This window comes from Schistocerca nitens, chromosome 9, assembly GCF_023898315.1.
Source record: "Schistocerca nitens isolate TAMUIC-IGC-003100 chromosome 9, iqSchNite1.1, whole genome shotgun sequence".
NCBI lineage: Eukaryota > Metazoa > Arthropoda > Insecta > Orthoptera > Acrididae > Schistocerca > Schistocerca nitens.
Window position 1 is genome coordinate 159347077 of NC_064622.1, and position 17533 is coordinate 159364609.

At 45.1% G+C, this 17533-nt stretch overlaps 1 protein-coding gene across 2 annotated transcripts in view; it reads left to right on the plus strand.

Annotated features, from left to right (window-relative positions):
• The window catches only part of LOC126203145 (prolactin-releasing peptide receptor-like), a 918861-nt gene that overhangs the window by 642026 nt on the left and 259302 nt on the right, over positions 1 to 17533 (plus strand). The gene's annotated exons all lie outside the window — the stretch shown is intronic.

Consider the following 17533-nt stretch of genomic DNA (forward strand, 5'->3'; position numbering starts at 1 on the left):
AGAAACAATACTAATAAACGATTATGGCACGCTGCACGACAATAACACAGGAACGTGCCCTCATTCGTTTACTCTACTCTATAGATCGTTCGTAATAGCAAAGAGCTAACCACAGAGGAGATATGTTTCACAATTGTGAAGATGAGCAACTACCCATAGCCCTTAAGAAAACGGGTTTCCAGTCATCAACAGTCCAATGTCGGTGATGAAGAGCCCAGGCGAGGCGTAAAGCTTTGTCTCGTGCAGTCATCAAGGGTGCAAGAGAGGGCCTTGGCTACGAAACCCCATGTCAATGATGTTTCTTTGAATGGTTCGCACGCTGACACTTCCCCCCAGGGAGTCCACAACTCTTTTGTGGATACGTGCGTGGTGAGCACGGGGCTGCATTTCCTTCGCCTTCCCCTCCTTGCTCCTTTCCCCTCGCCCTCTCCTCTCCCTCTCTTGGTGTCCTTGCTTATGTTGGCCCCGCTATCCTCCTGATTCTGTTGGTTTTACAATTTAGCTTTGTTGCGTAATCACCTCCTCCCTGGTCACCCTCTGGGGTTTGACCTCCATTACTGAATTTCTCTTCCGTAGTGTGAGCCATTTGGGGAAGAGCACCTTACCTAGTGTCTCAGGCGTGCGCCCTCCTAGTACATTCCACCTTTTCTTTCACGTCGTTGTCTGATGCTAGGGTGCATAGCCAGCACAGTAGCCAGCCCGTGTGGTGGGGTCACTATGTACCCTTTTGGTTGAGCCCCCTGAACACACATCCTGGAGCATCGGAACTCTTGGCAATGGCCGCCGTGCCAGACAGCCCTTGCTGTGGCTGGGTGGAGCCCGTGAGGAGAGCCCCTGATCGGAGTGGGTGGTATCAGGGCAGACGCTATGCAAATGAAACGCATACGGGTCCAGAACTCTGGCCGTTCTTCTGCGGCCATCTCTCTGCGTGGAACTGATTCTTCGAGTGCTGCTTCTCTTGCCCCTTCGGCCTTCCCTTCCATAACTACCCCTGGTGAAGAGGGTCAGGCCCGTCGGCTAGGGGCGAAACCTTTCCGCTGTTATCTGGTTTGCACCAGGACTGATGGGGATACTTTCACCAATACCAAACCTTTATTCTTTGTGGAACACATTGAAGACAAGTTTGGCGAAGTGGACTCCCTGAGCAAGATGTGGTCGGGTTCGTTGCTGATCAATACTGCTTCAGCTGCCCAATCTGCGGCCCTTCGTGCCTGTACCCGTCTTGGCACAATTCCTGTGTCCATTACCCCCCCACCAGTCTCTAAATAAGGATCAAGGTTTGATTTTTCACAGGGACCTCATCCTTCAAACTGATGAGAAACTTCGGGACAATCTCAGACGGCGGGGTGTTCACTTTGTTCGGCATGTTCAGAAGGGTCCTAAGGACAATCACATTGATACTGGTGCCTTTATCCTGGCCTTTGAAGGAGATACCCTCCCTGAGAAAGTAAAGATTATGGTTTATCGATGTGATGTGAAGCCGTACATCCCACCTCCTGTGAGGTGTTTTAAGTGCTTACGTTTTGGACACATGACTTCCCGCTGTTCACAGGCCCCTCTCTGTGGTGACTGTGGACGTCCACTCCATGAGGGGAGTCCGTGTGTTCCCCCTCCTGTGTGTGTTAATTGTCATGGCAATCATTCTCCACGTTCACCAGATTGCCCAGTATATAAGAAGGAAAACAAGACACAGGAGTATAAGTCCCTCGATCGTTTAACCTACACAGAGGCCCGTAAGAAGTATACACGTCTTCACCCTGTGTCCATGACATCTAGTTACACTTTTGTTACATCTTCACCCCTTCCTCCCCCTTCCTTAGCCCAATCCCGGACCCCTCTCCTCCACCCCACCCCTGCGGCTCCCACACTGTCTCCTCTCAGCACTGCTCCCCCTCCCCAGCCGGAGAGGTGTCCCACTCCTTCGGCGTCTGCCAGGCAAGGGCGCCTCTCCCGGGATGCCCTTTCCTTGCACCTTCCAGGTCAAAGGTCTGCTGCCACACGACGACCGCGAGAGCCGCGGTCTGTCGGTCCCCAGGTGGCCTGGTCTCTTTCTGTTCCCGATCTTGCTGCAGCTGGCTCCTTTATGCCACACAGCCCTCCTCGATCTCAGCCTGAAAAGAAGGAGAAACATAAGTCCCGGGACAAAGAGCCTCTAGTATCACCAGAGGTCCCATCCCCGGCTTCACAACCGGATTCTGACCTGTCGTTCATAGATGTCGCCCCCTCCTTGTCGGTGACAAGTGGGGACCCGGCGGTATGATTGGCTTTAGCGTGTTCAGCCCCCATTTAAATCATCGTTCTGTGGTTATCCAATGGAATTGTAATGGATACTTTCGTCACCTTACGGAATTCAAATCCCTTATTTCGTCTTACTCTGCAGCTTCTGTGGTTCTACAGGAATCTCATTTTACTGATGCTCACTCACCGACCCTCCCTGGGTTCCGTTTTTTCTGTCGAAATCGGGTCGGACCCCTGCGGGTTTCTGGTGGCGTTTGTACGTTGGTCCGTACAGACATTGCTAGCACGTGGATTCCTCTTCAAACTACATTGGAAGCGGTTGCTGTTAGGATCCACCTGGACTCTGAGGTCACGGACTCTTACACCTGCTGCTTTAACTGCCCTTCTTCAGCAACTTCCTCCTCCCTTCCTCCTCCTTGGGGATTTTAATGTTCGTCATCCCTTGTGGGGCAGTGCTTTTCCATCTAGATGAGGTCTTCTCATAGACCAGATTATTGCGGACCATGACTTGTGCCTTCTTAATGACGGCTCCCATACTCATTTCAGGGGACTGATGACCTTAGCTGTTTAGTCCCCCTTAAACATCCCAACGACCACCACCACCACCACCACTCATTTCAGTGCCGGTCATGCTACCTTTTCTGCCATTGAACTTTCTCTTTCTTCTCCCTCTCTCCTCCGTTCATTACACTGGTCGCCACACGATGACCTTTGTGACAGTGACCATTTCCTGTTGATTCTCTCTCTCTCGCTTCCCGCTCCCTGATGGACTGGCTACCTCGTTGGTCTTTCCAACTCACCGATTGGCCTCTATACACTGCACAGGTCGTGTTTTCTCCCTCTTTGTCGGGTTGTATTGACGACGTCCTATGTGACGTGTCTGACGCGATTGTTCGCGCTGCTAGCCTTGCTGTCCCGCGCTAATCTGCACCATTTCGTCGCCGGCAACTCCTGTGGTGGAGTACGGCCATTGCCATTGTCATCCGTGATCGCCGTCGAGCTTTGCAACACTTTAAGAGGCACCCATCCGTAGCCAGCCTTACTACCTTTAAACGCCTTCGCGCTAAAGCCCGTTATTTAATCTAACAGAGCAAGTGGATATATTGGGAACAATTTGTTTCTTCCCTCGGTTCTACTGTCCCTCTGTCACGGGTATGGGCTACACTTCGCTCTCTCCAAGGTTGTCATCGGCAGTCCACCCTCCCAAGCCTTCACCTCCCAGATGGTCTTTGTACGGACCCGTTAGTTCTTGCAGAACATCTTGAGACCCATTTTGCAGTGGCATCAGCATCAGCCTCCTATCCAGCTGCTTTCCTTCACCAGAAGCAGTGGGCCGAAGCTTTCACCTTATATTTTACCTCTTGCGAGTCAGAATCTTACAATGGTCCTTTTACTGAATGGAAATTTCTTTCTGCTCTATCTTCTTCTCATGATACGGCCCCTGTCCCAGACTCCATTCATAATCAACTGCTTCAACATCTCATTGCTCCACAATGGCAACATCATCTTCTGGTGTTTAACCGTATGTGGCCCCAGGGTGACTTCCCTTCTCAGTGGAGGGATAACACCGTGGTTCCTGTCCTTAAGCCTGGTAAGAACCCCCTATTTGTTGACAGCTATCGGCCAATTAGTCTGACCAATGTTGTTTGTAAGTACTTGAACGGATGGTAGCCCATCGGCTCAATTGGGTCCTCGAATCTCGGGATCTATTGTCCCCTTACCAGTGTGGCTTCCGAGAGGGACGGTCTCCAATCGATCATTTACTTCGCTTGGAATCTGCAGTTCGGCAGGCTTTTTCCCAGCGCCGCCATTTGGTTGCAGTATTTTTTGACATTCGCGAGGTCTATGACACGGCCTGGCGCCATCACATCTTACTTACCCTTCATCAGTGGGGTCTTCGGGGCCCACTCTCGATTTTTATCGGCCAGTTTCTGTTCCATCGGTCATTCAGGGTTCGGGTTGGTACTGCTTTTAATTCTCCATGGACCCAAGAGACGGGCATCCCACAGGGTTCTGTCTTGAGTGTCCTTTTCCTAATTGCTATCGACGGGCTTGTGGCCTCTGTCGGTCCTTTGGTCGCCCCTGCCTTCTGGTGTCTTATGCACTCGCTATCCGTTCCTCTCCCATTCATCCTTCCTATTCTATCCAGTTCCCAGACCATGGACGTCGCCCACCCGATTCCCGCCCTCGGGCGGGTTTACCGGTTGGGCTCCGCCTTGCGTCTCTTTGCCGTGATTTTCAGCTTCCTTCTTTGTACTGTCTTCCTCGCTCCCTCCCCTCCACCGCCCCCCCCCCCTGATTACTTACTTGGCCTCGAATTCGGATGGATCTCCGCCGAGGTCCGAAAGTTTCCATCCCCCGATGGTGTTCTGTTCCTTTTTCCGACAAATTTTATGGGAGTTTCGGGATGCTGTTGTTTTTTACACTGATGGCTCTAAATCTGCTGATCATGTGGGGTATGCCTTCACGTCCTCTGTTGGAACGGAAAATCATATGCTGCCACCTCCATGTGGGGTGTTTACTGTGGAATTGATGGCGATTTCCCAGGCCCTTACCTTTATTAACCAGTCCCAACACAACCCCATTTTGTTATGTATGGACTCAATGAGTGGCCTTCTGGCTATTGAGTGGTGTTTTTCGCGCCATCCCTTGGTCTCTGCCATCCATGACCATCTCGCTGATATTCACCGTGCTGCTTGTTCCATTGACTTCCTTTGGGTCCCTGGCCATGTGGGTATCCCGGGTATTGAGCTCGCTGATCGTTTGGCTGGGGAACTTACCCCCATTTTCTGTAACCCCTCCTGCAGCGGATTTACGACTCCACATCAAATCCCACTTCGCACAGTCATGGGCCAACTCTTGGGAGGCTACTCCCCTGTCTAATAAACTTCGTGCGCTTAAGGTGAGACCAGGCCCGTGGTGTTCTTCCTTTCGCCTCTCCTGAAAGGACTCGACCACACTGTGTCGTCTCCGCATTGGCCATACCAGGCTGACCCATGGTTCTTTTGGGTGATGAGCCACCCCCACTTTGTGGTTGTGGAGCCTTCCAGTCAGTAGCCCACATTTTGGTTGAATGCCCCCTTTTTTTGGGTCTGCTTGCTAAGTATAGACTCCCGCACACTTTACCTTTGAAGTTGGCTGACGATTCCCGGATGGTCTCTCTGGTTCTCGGTTTCCTCCGGGAAAGTGGTTTTTATTCTCAGGTTTAAGGTTTTTAATCTCTCTCTGGTGTTGGGGCAGGGCGGTGAGTGTTGGGGTATCTCCCACTGTGAGCCGTGTTTGGAGATTCCCGACTCACCTCCCTGACCTAGATCCTCTTTTATTCCCCTTTTACTCTGTTTTTACCCTTTTTTTAAGGATTGGTTAGACTCCTTTTCCCATACGTACTTCTACATTCTAGCGATTGCACCTTTTAAGTTGCGGGTGGTCTTGCCTCTACTGCTTCAGCATAGCGTTGGGTTCGTTCTCTTGCTGACTTCCCTCATTTTGTTTTTACCATTGACAACTTGACTGCCCTTTTACATTTTTAGCCTTTTCCCTTTTATTGTTCTGACTTTCCTGAGATGTCACACTAGCGGAATGGACCACATTTGCAACAAGGGACTGATGACCCTGCTGTTTGGTCCCTTAAACCCCAAACAACCAACTAACGCTGACACTTGATGGCCCAGCATTGAGATCTGCAGGAATTTGTGGAAGGGTTGCACTTCCGTCACGTAGAATGATTCTCTTCGGACGCCGTTGGTCCCGTTCTTGCAGGATCTTTTTCTTTCCCGCCGCAGCGATGTCGGAGATATGATGTTTAACCGGATTCCTGATATTCACACTACACTCCTGAAATGGTCGCACGGTAAAATCCTCACTTCATTGGTACCTCGGAGATGCTGTATCCTATCGCTCGTACGCCGACTAAACCGCCATATTCAAACTCACTTACGGGTTGACAACCTGCCATTGCAGCAGCAGTAAGCGATCTAACAAGTGTGCCAGACTCTTGTTGTCTTCCATCGGCGTAGCTGGCAGCATCTCATATTCTGCGTATTAACATATCTCTGTATTTGAATATGCAAGCCTATACCAGTTTCTCTGGAGCTTCTGTGTATCTTTTGGCACAGTCTTACCAACATCAACGCTCTTTCAATAAGGTGTACTAATAAGGCAAAGCTAATGAATTTTTATCCGTCTCTCTGAGTAACCGAGTCTATTCGTCGAGAAAATTTCTCGGTATTATTCATCCACGCTGTGTCAGATGTATCACTACTCTTATTCTTGCATACATTTCTTCATACGAAAGCAATGATAGGTCAATTGACCTTGATCCCCTCCTTCATCAAAACCAAGAGTTGCACGTTAGAGTACCCAGAGGGTTGCGTTCCTCTCGGACTGGCGAGGCTTCCAGAAGGGCAAACGAGACCAGAGGCGTCTGGAAACTCGGCCATCGATCAAAGGTGCAACGTCCAACGCGCACTGTCCAGCCGCCGCCAGCGCAATCCGTCAGCCGGGCCCTTATCTGATGCTCCGTGCTGCTACACATGTGTGTCCACTCAAGCCTGACGCTAACCGTCCGTGGGGACAGCGTCGTATCAGCAGCACATCTCTGGGGACATTTCCAGCCCTGATTACGACCAGCACGAGTGGGCACAAACCGGGCGCCATTCACCCGTAATTACGCTGCAACACGGTTCTTGTAACTGGAATTCGTTCCTTTTAGCCTAAACGACGTAAAGTTTTTGATATTGATGTAGTTACGCTGGTGCGAATACGGCTCTAACTCCTTTCCATGCATTTTATTTCCTATTTTCTCTTTATATACGTTCTGGATACCAAATAAAATAATACACCCGACATAAACTTAGCCATCCGCAGCAGTCATCACTTAAGCAGTAACGTCATCAGCTTTGATAACAGCCCCAATTACACGAGAAAGAGAGCCTACAAGTTCTTCAAGTGTCCTGTATCCGTCTGAAGCCAGTCATTGGTGAATACATTCAGTACTGCTACCAGATTTGCGAAGATATTCATTGTCATGTTTCATCTGCTGTGTCGAAGAGTCCCAGACATAATTCGTGGAATTAATATTGGACAGTTGATAAGGGAGGAAGAAAGGGATGCAACATATCCTCGGTGTTCAATCTACACAATGAGGGAAACCAAGGAGAAATTTGGAAGGGAGACTAAAGTAGAGGCAGGAGTAATAAAAATTTTGAGATTTTCTAAAGATATTGTAATACTGCCAGAGACAACAAATGACTTTGAAGAGGAGTTTAACGGAGTTTCTGGTGTACTGAAAATAAATTACAGGATGAACATCAATAAAGGTAAAACAGGGGTAATGGAATGGAGTCGAATTAAATCAGATGATGCTGGGCACCTACTTTGGGAAATGAGACACTAAAAGTAGTACATGACTTTAGCTATTTGGGCGGCAAAATGATTGGTAATGGCAGAAGTAGAGATGACATACATGCAGACTGGGAATGGCAAGAAAAGCATTTCTGGAAAACAGAAATTTGTTAACATCTAAAATAATGTTAAGTGATAGATTTTAAGAAGATATTTGACTGAACTGTAGCCTTGTACGAAAGTGAAACGTGGACAGTAAGCACATCACTAATAAAATGCGGTATCTAATAAAAACGCTCCTGAACAATGAAGGAGATGTTGGTAAACCTGTTACGCCCTTATATGAAAACTAAATTTTCATATAAGAGTTTATTTTCTCTTTCATTAGTTCGCTTTATTCCCTAAATTCAGGACATTAATGCGTTTGTCAAACAAATGTCCACAGTTAAAAAAAAAAACAACTGCTTTCGTACACAGATAAGCTATAATTATCTGTCACAAGGTAAAAGTTCGGAATATTGTCGTTCCCAGTTAACACACTTCATTCGTGTAAGGCTGCGTTCTGTTTAAGCACGTGGCTGTTCCACGCGTTTCTCAACATTAGGAGCACTTCACACTTTCCATTTCTTATTCCGCAGTATGTAATGCCGTTTAGCGCTCCTGCACACATCATCAACCTTTACGTTTCTCAGCTTAGCGACCCAGAGAGCTCTATACGCGCTCGCAGTGTTAACTCTGGCCCTGACCAATACATTAGACCTCAGCGGCTCTCCGTCACGCAGTATTCAGCAAGGTCAATAGTTTTCGCCAGTGCCCAGCTTTGACAACAGAGCTTAGATGTTCAAGATTTTGTCGCATCGGATCGATACGTTTAGCTTCGGTTTAAATACTGTACAAGAATTGCCTCTGTAAAACCACATATTCAGAGCAGTATAAAAAGCTTTCTCTTCCACAGTGAAGTTCAAGAGCGCGAATTGCAATCACTTCATGAAGGAAGTCTACAATGCAGTTATTTTATCCAAAATATTTGTGTCGTTCTATGAGTGCAGGTTTCCGTCACATGTAGCGATATATGTGCAAAACGTATTCTGAGAAGTCGGTAGTTCCATAGAATAGCAGAGGTGAAAATGACAGAATTGTTATGATTTGTCATTACGTTTTACAGCATGGTGATGCAGAAAAGATAGAAAATAAATAATACGAAAAGTCTATTGCATAAATCTCATTTACAAAACTATCCGAGCCTGTGTAAACCAATTGCATGAAATTAACGGGCCACAGTGTTTAGAATCTCCGATTGTAGGTTGCTCAGGCGTCACACTAAGCCGAATTTTTCAAGTCGGATGTCGTAAACAGGTTCTGCAAAGAGCCACATAGTCGATCAGTAACACTGCACAATAATAATATGTAATATTATTGACGTTCTCCGTAGGCTGCTCAGTGATATTGTGGCAATAATGCTCTGGTTCAGAATGTTGATAATGAGGCTGCTGCTACGATTATTGTTCTGTGTTGCATGCAGAAAAATAATGCTGGAAGAAGGAGCCTGAAAAATCACTCACGTCATTTTGTTAGTAGACATGAGGCAGAACAAAAGAAAAAATATAATCGTAACATTTCGACTCTTTATGTTTCTTCGTTCGATACACTACAGGAAACAGTTCTCTCCCCCCCCCCCCCCCCACACACACACACACTCACACACACTGTCATGGATAAACACATTTAAGTGCCTGGCATAGGGTTCATCGAACTACCTTCGCAATTTACTATTATTCCAATCCCGTATAGCACGCAGGATAGAACGAACACCTATATCTCTCCGTACCAGCTCTGATTTCCCTTATTTTATCATGGTCGTCATTTTTCTCTATGAAGGTCGACGTCAACAAAATATTTTCGCATTCGGAGGAGAAAGTTGGTGATTGGAATTTCGTGAGAAGAATCCGTCGCAACGAGAAATGCCTTTGTTTTAATGATGTCCAGCCCAGATTCTACATTATTTCAGTAACACTCTCTCTCATATTTCACGATAGTACAAAACGAGTTGCCCTTCTTTGAACTTTTTCGATGTACTCCGTCAGTCCTATCTGGTACGTATCCCACACCGCGCAGCAGCATTCTAAGACGGACAAGCGTAGTGTAGGCAGTCTCCTTAGTAGGTCTGTTAAATTTTCCAAGTGTCCTGCCGATGAAACGCAGTCTTTGGTTACCCTTCCCCACAACATTTTTTATGTGTTCCTTCCAACTTAATTTGCCCGTAACTGTAATTCCTAGGTATTTAGTTGAGTTTACGGCCTTTAGATTTGACTGATTATCGTGTAACCGACGTTTAACGGATTCCTTTCAGCACTCATGTGGATGACCTCACCGTTTTCATTATTTAGTGTCAACTGCCAATTTTCGTCTCATTCAGATATCTTTTCTAACCCGCTTTGCAATTTCTTTCGGTGTTCTGGTGACTTTGTTAGTCGATAAACGTCATTGTCATCTGCAATAAACCTAAGACAGCTGCTCAGATTGTCTCCCAAATCGTATATATATATATATATATATATATATATATATATATATATATATATATATATATATATATATATATATATAAGGAACAGCAAAGGGCCTATAACACTACCTAGGGGAACGCCAGAAATCACCTCTGTTTTACTCGATGACTTTCCGTTAATTACTACGAACTATGACCTCTCTGACAGAATATCACAAATCCAGTCACATAAATGAGACGATATTCCATAAGCATGCGATGTCACTACAAGCGGCTTTTGTGTTAGTGTCAAAAGCCTTCTGAAAATCCAGAAATACGGAATCAATCTGAAATCCCTTGTCAATAGCACTCAACACTTCATGCGACTAAAGAGCTAGTTGTGTTTCACAAGAGCGATGTTTTCTAAATCCATGTTGGCATTGTCACAGTAGACCGTTTTCTTCGAGGTACTTCATAATGTTCGAAAACAACATACGTTCGAAAATACTGTTGCGTATCGACAATAATAATATGGGCCTGTAATTTAATGGATTACTTCTACTACCTTTCTTGAATATTGGTGTGACCTGTGGCAACTATCCAGTCTTTGGGTACGGATATTTCGTCGATAGAACGGTTGCATGTGATTGTTAAGTAAGGAGCTATTGCATCAGCATACTCTGAAGGGAACCTAATTGGTATACAGTCTGGACCAGAAGACTTGCTTTTATTAAGTGATTTAAGTTGTTTCACTACTCCGAGGATATTTAATTCTGTGTGACTCATGTTGGCAGCTGTTCTTGATTCGAATTCTAGAATATTTACGTCTTCTTTTGTGAAGGCATTTAGGAAGGCTGCATTTAGTAACTCTGCTTTGGCAGCACTGTCTTCGATAGTATCTCCATTGCTATCGCGCAGAGAAGGCATTGATTGTTTCTTGCCACTAACATACTCCACATACGACCAGAATCTCTTTGGATTTTCTGCCAGGTTCCGAGACAAAGTTTCGTTGTGGAACTATTATAATCATCTCACATTGAAGTCTGCGCTAAATTTCGAGCTTCTGTAAAACACCGCAAATCTTGGGGATTTTGTGTCTTTTTAAATGTGGAATGTTTGTTTCGTTGTTTCTCCAAAAGTGTGCTGACCCGTTTTGTGTACCAAGGAGGATCATCTCCGTCATTTGTTAATTTATATGGTATAAATCTCTCAATTGCTGCCGATACTGTTTCTTTGAATTCAAGCTACATATTGTGTACACTTACATTGCTAATTTGAAAGGAGTGGGTATTGTCCGTCTGTAAGGCAGAAAGTCAATTTTTATCCGCTTTTTCGAACAGGTACACTTTTCGTTTATTTTTGGAGGATTTGGGGTTACAATATTCATTCTCGACACGACAACCCTGTGTTCACTACTCCCTGTATCCGTTTTGATGTTCGTTATTAACTCAGGATTTATTCACGCCACCAGACTTTTTCCTGTGGGGATTTTTCAACGTTCTAGTTCACCCATCCGGACGCGAACTACCTAGAAATGAAGAGGAAGTAATGGATCGCATTCAGCATGCCGCCAATCACATCAAGGTAATGCCAGAAATCTTTGAAAGTGTTCGGCAAAACACATACGACGTTACCAAGCTTGTGTCGCGTCAGAGGGTCGCCAGTTCGAGCGCCTTTTCAGGGCTGATAATTAGCAAAAGACTTTCTGTACGCAAACTAACAGCTGTTGATGGGTTTGTTCCGGGTACGCCTTATCACGAAACTACAGTGGAAGTGTTGGGACCCCGCGGATTCGCCCCCAGGCACCAAGAGTGTAAGGCTGGCAGGCTACCACGGAGCATGCGGGCCACCTTGGAAGCATCGAGATCTCTGGCAGGCAAAGCATTCGCGGTCATGCGTTGTCAATAGCATCTGGCAACAGGGCAATCCCGCGGCCAATCGGAGCACCTGGCGCGAAGTTTCCGTAGTTGACCTACAGAACATTAGTAATTTTTGTTCCTACAGGCATGAGCTACCCAGGGTTAAAATTTCGGGACACAATTTTTCCCCATCTTAATGTCTTATTCATAAATTTGCATCAATTAAATTTTTAGAGCACCATCCCTTATGGCAGTTTCCTGTATTTTCTGAGCAATAAATCGTAAAATTCATAATTCCTATTACTTCTGCTTTTGCAGTCAGTTGCCCAACATCCCACAAATCTGGTAATGATTCATACATTTCAATTCACTCCAATAATAATGCTCTTTCACGTTCTTTTGAACTCATTTTCCACACAACAACCTAACCTGATATAATCAAAGTGTTCAAATGTGTGTGAAATCTTAAGGGACTTAACTTCTAAGGTCATCATTCAATAAGCTTACAAACTACTTAACCTAAATTATCCTACGGACAAACACACACACACCCATGCCCGAGGGAGGACTCGAACCTTCGCCGGGACCAGCCGCACAGTCCATGAGTGCAGCGGCTGAGACCGCTTGGCTAATCCCGCGAGGCTGATATAATCTCCTTGGTCTATGTAGCACGAGAGGGACTGTCAAGAACGTCGCTTGGTACGAACTTTACATGTCGTTCGTAAAGGACCGAAATCATCTGATTTGGAAATAATTTGTAGTGTATCCCATGGAGTGTTAATGGATCCTAAATGTGCACAATACAGTAAATGGCCTGGTATATACCATTGGAAATACTGTATGCGAACGTCAGAAAATCGTGGATGATCTGCTCAAGATCACTTGGACTAAAGCTGAGCCCTCACGTAAGCAAAGATATCGTATTACACATAAATGGAAAAGGAATTATTGTTTACTGACAATAATATGTTACAGCCATTACCATTGAATATGTAGGAGTATTTGAAACAAGCATGTTGATATGGGACGACCTGGCAAAATTAATTTGAATAAAGCTGATGTTAGACCGAAACTCGTTGGAGTAATCCTAAGGAAATATATATAAGTTGTAAGGTGTCTATCTTAGCCACCTTTCATGAAAGCACTATTTTGAATGTTTTAAATGGCTTCATCTAATCCAGAAGACAGCTTTTCTACTGTTTTCCTGTGAGAATGATTGTGTGGGGAAGCAACTTTATTGATTTTATTTCCTCTCCTTTCTCCTATCAACATCCTGCATTACCCTTTAACAAAAACGTAAGAACTGTGATGTATAAATGTGTGGTTCATCGGACGTACGTGTGGGATCGTAGAATCAGTATACCCATAGTGATTCTCGTTGTAGGGCATGGGTAAGTCCGTTGAATTTTAGATTTTAAAACTAGCTCGTGGCATGACCGAATTAGAGACAGTGAGTCTCGCTGTTTTTAAAGGTACGTGATGCCACTCGTCAATCAGAACGGACGTGGACTGTGGTATTTTCCACCGAACTCTCTTTCGAAATTTTTTTCGGTTAGCTGGTAGGAGAATTACACAACTGGCCATTAAAATTGCTACACCAAGAAGAAATGCAGATGATAGACGTGTATTCATTGGACAAATGTATTATACTATCAGTGACATGTGATTACATTTTCACACAATTTGGGTGCATAGTTCCTCAGAAATCAGTACCGAGAACAACCACATCTGGCCGTAATAACAGCCATGATAGGCCTGGGCATTGACTCAAAATGAGCTTGGATGGCTCGTACAGATACAGCTGCCCATGCATCTTCAACACGATACCACAGTTCATCAAGAGTAGTGACTGGCGTATTGTGACTAGCCAGTTGCTCGGCCACCATTGACCAGACGTTTTCAATTGGTGAGAGATCTGGAGAATGTGCTGGCCAGGGCAACAGTCGAACATTTTCTGTATCCAGAAAGGCCCGTACAGGACCTGCTACATGCGGTCGTGCATTATCCTGCTGAAATGTAGGGTTTCGCAGGGATAGAATGAAAGCTAGAGCCACGGGTCGTAACACATCTGAAATGTAACGTCCACTGTTCAAAGTGTCGTTAATGTGAACAAGAGGTGACCGATACGTGTAACCAATGGCACCCCATAACATTACGTCGGGTGATACGCCAATATGGCGATGACGAAAAAACGCTTCCAATGTGCGTTCCCCGCGATGTCGCCAAACACGGATGCGACTATCATGATGCTGTAAACAGAACCTGGATTCATCCGAAAAATGACGTTTTGCCATTCGTGCACCCAGGTTCGTCGTTGAGTACACCATCGCAGGCGCTCCTCTCTGTGATGCAGCGTCAAGGGTAACCGCAGCCATGGTCTCCGAGCTGATAGTCCATGCTGCTGCAAACGTCGTCGAACTGTTAGTGCAGATGATTGTTGTCTTGCAAACGTCTCCATCTGTTGACTCAGTGATCGAGACGTGGCTGCACAGTCCGTTACAGTCATGCGGATAAGATGCCTGTCATCTCGATTGCTAGTGATACGAGGCCTTTGGGATGCTCACGGCGTTCCGTTTTACCCTCCTGAACCCACCAATTCCATATTCTGCTAACAGTCACTGGATTACGACCAACACGAGCAAGCAATGTCGCGATACGATAAACGGCAATCGCGATAGGCTACAATCCTACCTTTATCAAAGTCAGAAACGTGATGGTACGCATTTCTCCTTCTTACACGAGGCATCAGAAAAATGTTTCACCAGGCAAAGCCAGTCAACTTCCGTTTGTATATGAGAAATCGGTTGGAAACTTTCCTCGTGTCAGCACATTGTAGGTGTCGCCACAGGCGCCAACCTTGTGTGAATGCTCTGAAAAGCTAATAATTTGCATATCACAGCATCGTCTTCCTGTCAGTTAAATTTCGCGTCTGTAGCACGTCATCTTCGTGGTGTAGCAATTTTAATGGCCAGTAGTGAATGTTCACAAAAGCAACCGTATCCGATCCGTTCACTGGAAAATTTATTTGCTGACAGAGTAATGTCCGTAGAATTTATTAAGAAATCAAACACCGTAAGGAGACATAGTTTTAAAGTGATTCTAGTTTGTTAAATGACTGCTAAACTTTGACTAGAGGATACCTCAAATTAGAAAATGTTCTTTCACGGTGTATGATTTGCTAGTCTTTTCACCCCCATGCCTCCATCACCTGTGACTGATATGAATGCCTGGCGGTTCTTGAGAGATTTTTTTCAGATGATGAATGAAATTCATTCGCTGATTAGTTGCACTGAATTCTTTTGGTCAGATTCTGTTGGAAATTTCAGATAAATCACAGGATCAGATATCATCATGTTTTCCTGCTGATTTCAAGCGGCGTTGCACTCATTGGAATTTACCAGCAGAAGACCACTGCCTACTCTTGACAGTGAGCATAACAGGTGCACCAAGTCCATCTGATGTGGTGAAAGGTGAACCCACATTCTAAACACTTCTAAAGTTCTAAATTAAGGTTAGATCCAATGAATAAAGCACTGAAAACACGAGTGGGCGTTGTAAGGTGCCTCTTACTTGAGGAAGACTTTTTACCAGTTTTAATAAATTATTGTCTCACGATAGTTAGGAAGTGCTGTAGTCCGTAGCCGGCCATGAGTCGGAGAGCATTTCCCACGCTGGCTGGCTAGGTGACGAAGCGACCATATGTCGCGTGTAGTGGGGTGGGGCTCGGCGCTGGACTGTAGCAACAAGCGTCAGCCTGGGAAATATACATGACCGGAAGTACCGCCATCTTGCCGCCAAAGTCAACGCTTTTGTTTATTTATATTTAATAATTAGTCATTTATGACAACATGAACACTAGGAGGAGCCTCTGGATGTTTAAAACTATTTATCATAATTTTGCATCGATAAAATGCACACCCGTTCATTAACAAATGCATATCTTAGTAAGTACGAACTTCATCGGAAATCCACGAACTGTGACGAAACTAGTAAGCGATACGGACTGCCCGCCAAAGGCGGCATCGGCGTTAAGAGCTCTTCCTGTGTTGTTCGATGGTAGCCATGCTCTCGGTTACGAGTAGTTTGTGACATGAGTGTTTCATTATTGCTCTAATAGGAATAAAAGTGATATTATGGCATTCTGAATGTTAATTTCGAGTAAATATGTACCCCAAAGTTGATCGACAGCAATTTCAGATAATTAGCTTCCACCGACAGAGACATCCAATGCGCCAATGAAGAATCTGCACGGGACGACATTTACGAGAGCTGCACTGCGCACAGGTAGGAGGAAATCCGACGAGACGACCCACCAAGGCGGATCGAGGGAGGTCCGACACACTCGCAAATTCCGGGTGGAAATGCTGACCAGTTATACTGTACGTCACAGACACCACCCTCTACCGACTCGCTGCTAAGCTGAGTAATAACAGTAACAGTTTAGAAGCGAGGGGATCTTGTAGCGTCTGTTAAAGTAATTCGAGAAATAATTAGCTTACAAAATCCGCGATATATCGATTCTTAAGTGCTGCTGATCAGACTGGAACATTTTTACAGCGAGGACCAATGGGGATGATATAGCAAATTTGGTGGTGAGTATCTTGATTCGTCACGGTTTCGTTTAGCAAAGTGTGAGAGCATCACGAAGATGGCTACACGGAGACGCTTACGTAACTTTAATGGCAGAAGGTACTAGATAGCCATTGTACACAGTGAGACGGATGATGGTGAAAATTCTGAGAGCACACACAGCAATTTGAGTCAAGGCGCAAATTACATTTCATGAAGTGTTTACGACAGTAAAATTTGATAATTTGGATCTCATACAGAGACGAAGTGACAACATCTCCGCCGGCCGCGGTGGTCTCGCGGTTCTAGGCGCGCAGTCCGGAACCGCGCGACTGCTACGGTCGCAGGTTCGAATCCTGCCTCGGGCATGGATGTGTGTGATGTCCTTAGGTTAGTTAGGTTTAAGTAGTTCTAAGTTCTAGGGGACTGATGACCACAGCTGTTAAGTCCCATAGTGCTCAGAGCCATTTTTTGACAACATCTCTTCCGTATAGCATTCACCAATGAAACAGGTGAAACTAATCAGCTGAATCTTGGTAACTGTATTTGATAAAACCTTTTACTTAGGATTGTTGCTTATCATCATTATTGAATTTCTTGTACACCTTAGCAGTAGTATGAACTTTGTATTCTTGTTGAAACATTAAAATAAGTGCCTCAATGTATTACTAGCAATGTGAAGCCAAGTGTACTAAATTTCGATTACAGTGTGGCACATGTGTTCTGATATAGTATATCCTTTGCAACTCCACTTCTGAATATGTACGTTAATACATAAATTACTTTCGATGTGTGTGGTGCCAATTACTCTAAACTGAATCTGACTATCTGATAAATAAAATTAAAGATAAAGAAGGTTCAAAGTAGTAAGCAGAATGGTTTCCTCATCAATTAATCACAACACAGTGGCTGATAGTCACGTACTGGAACGCTGCTGTGTTACGTTACAAAACCCATCTACTGAGTTATATTAAAATGTTGCAGACGACTCTTACTAAAATGAAACTATGATCTTCCCTTGCATTGTCATACAGAATGA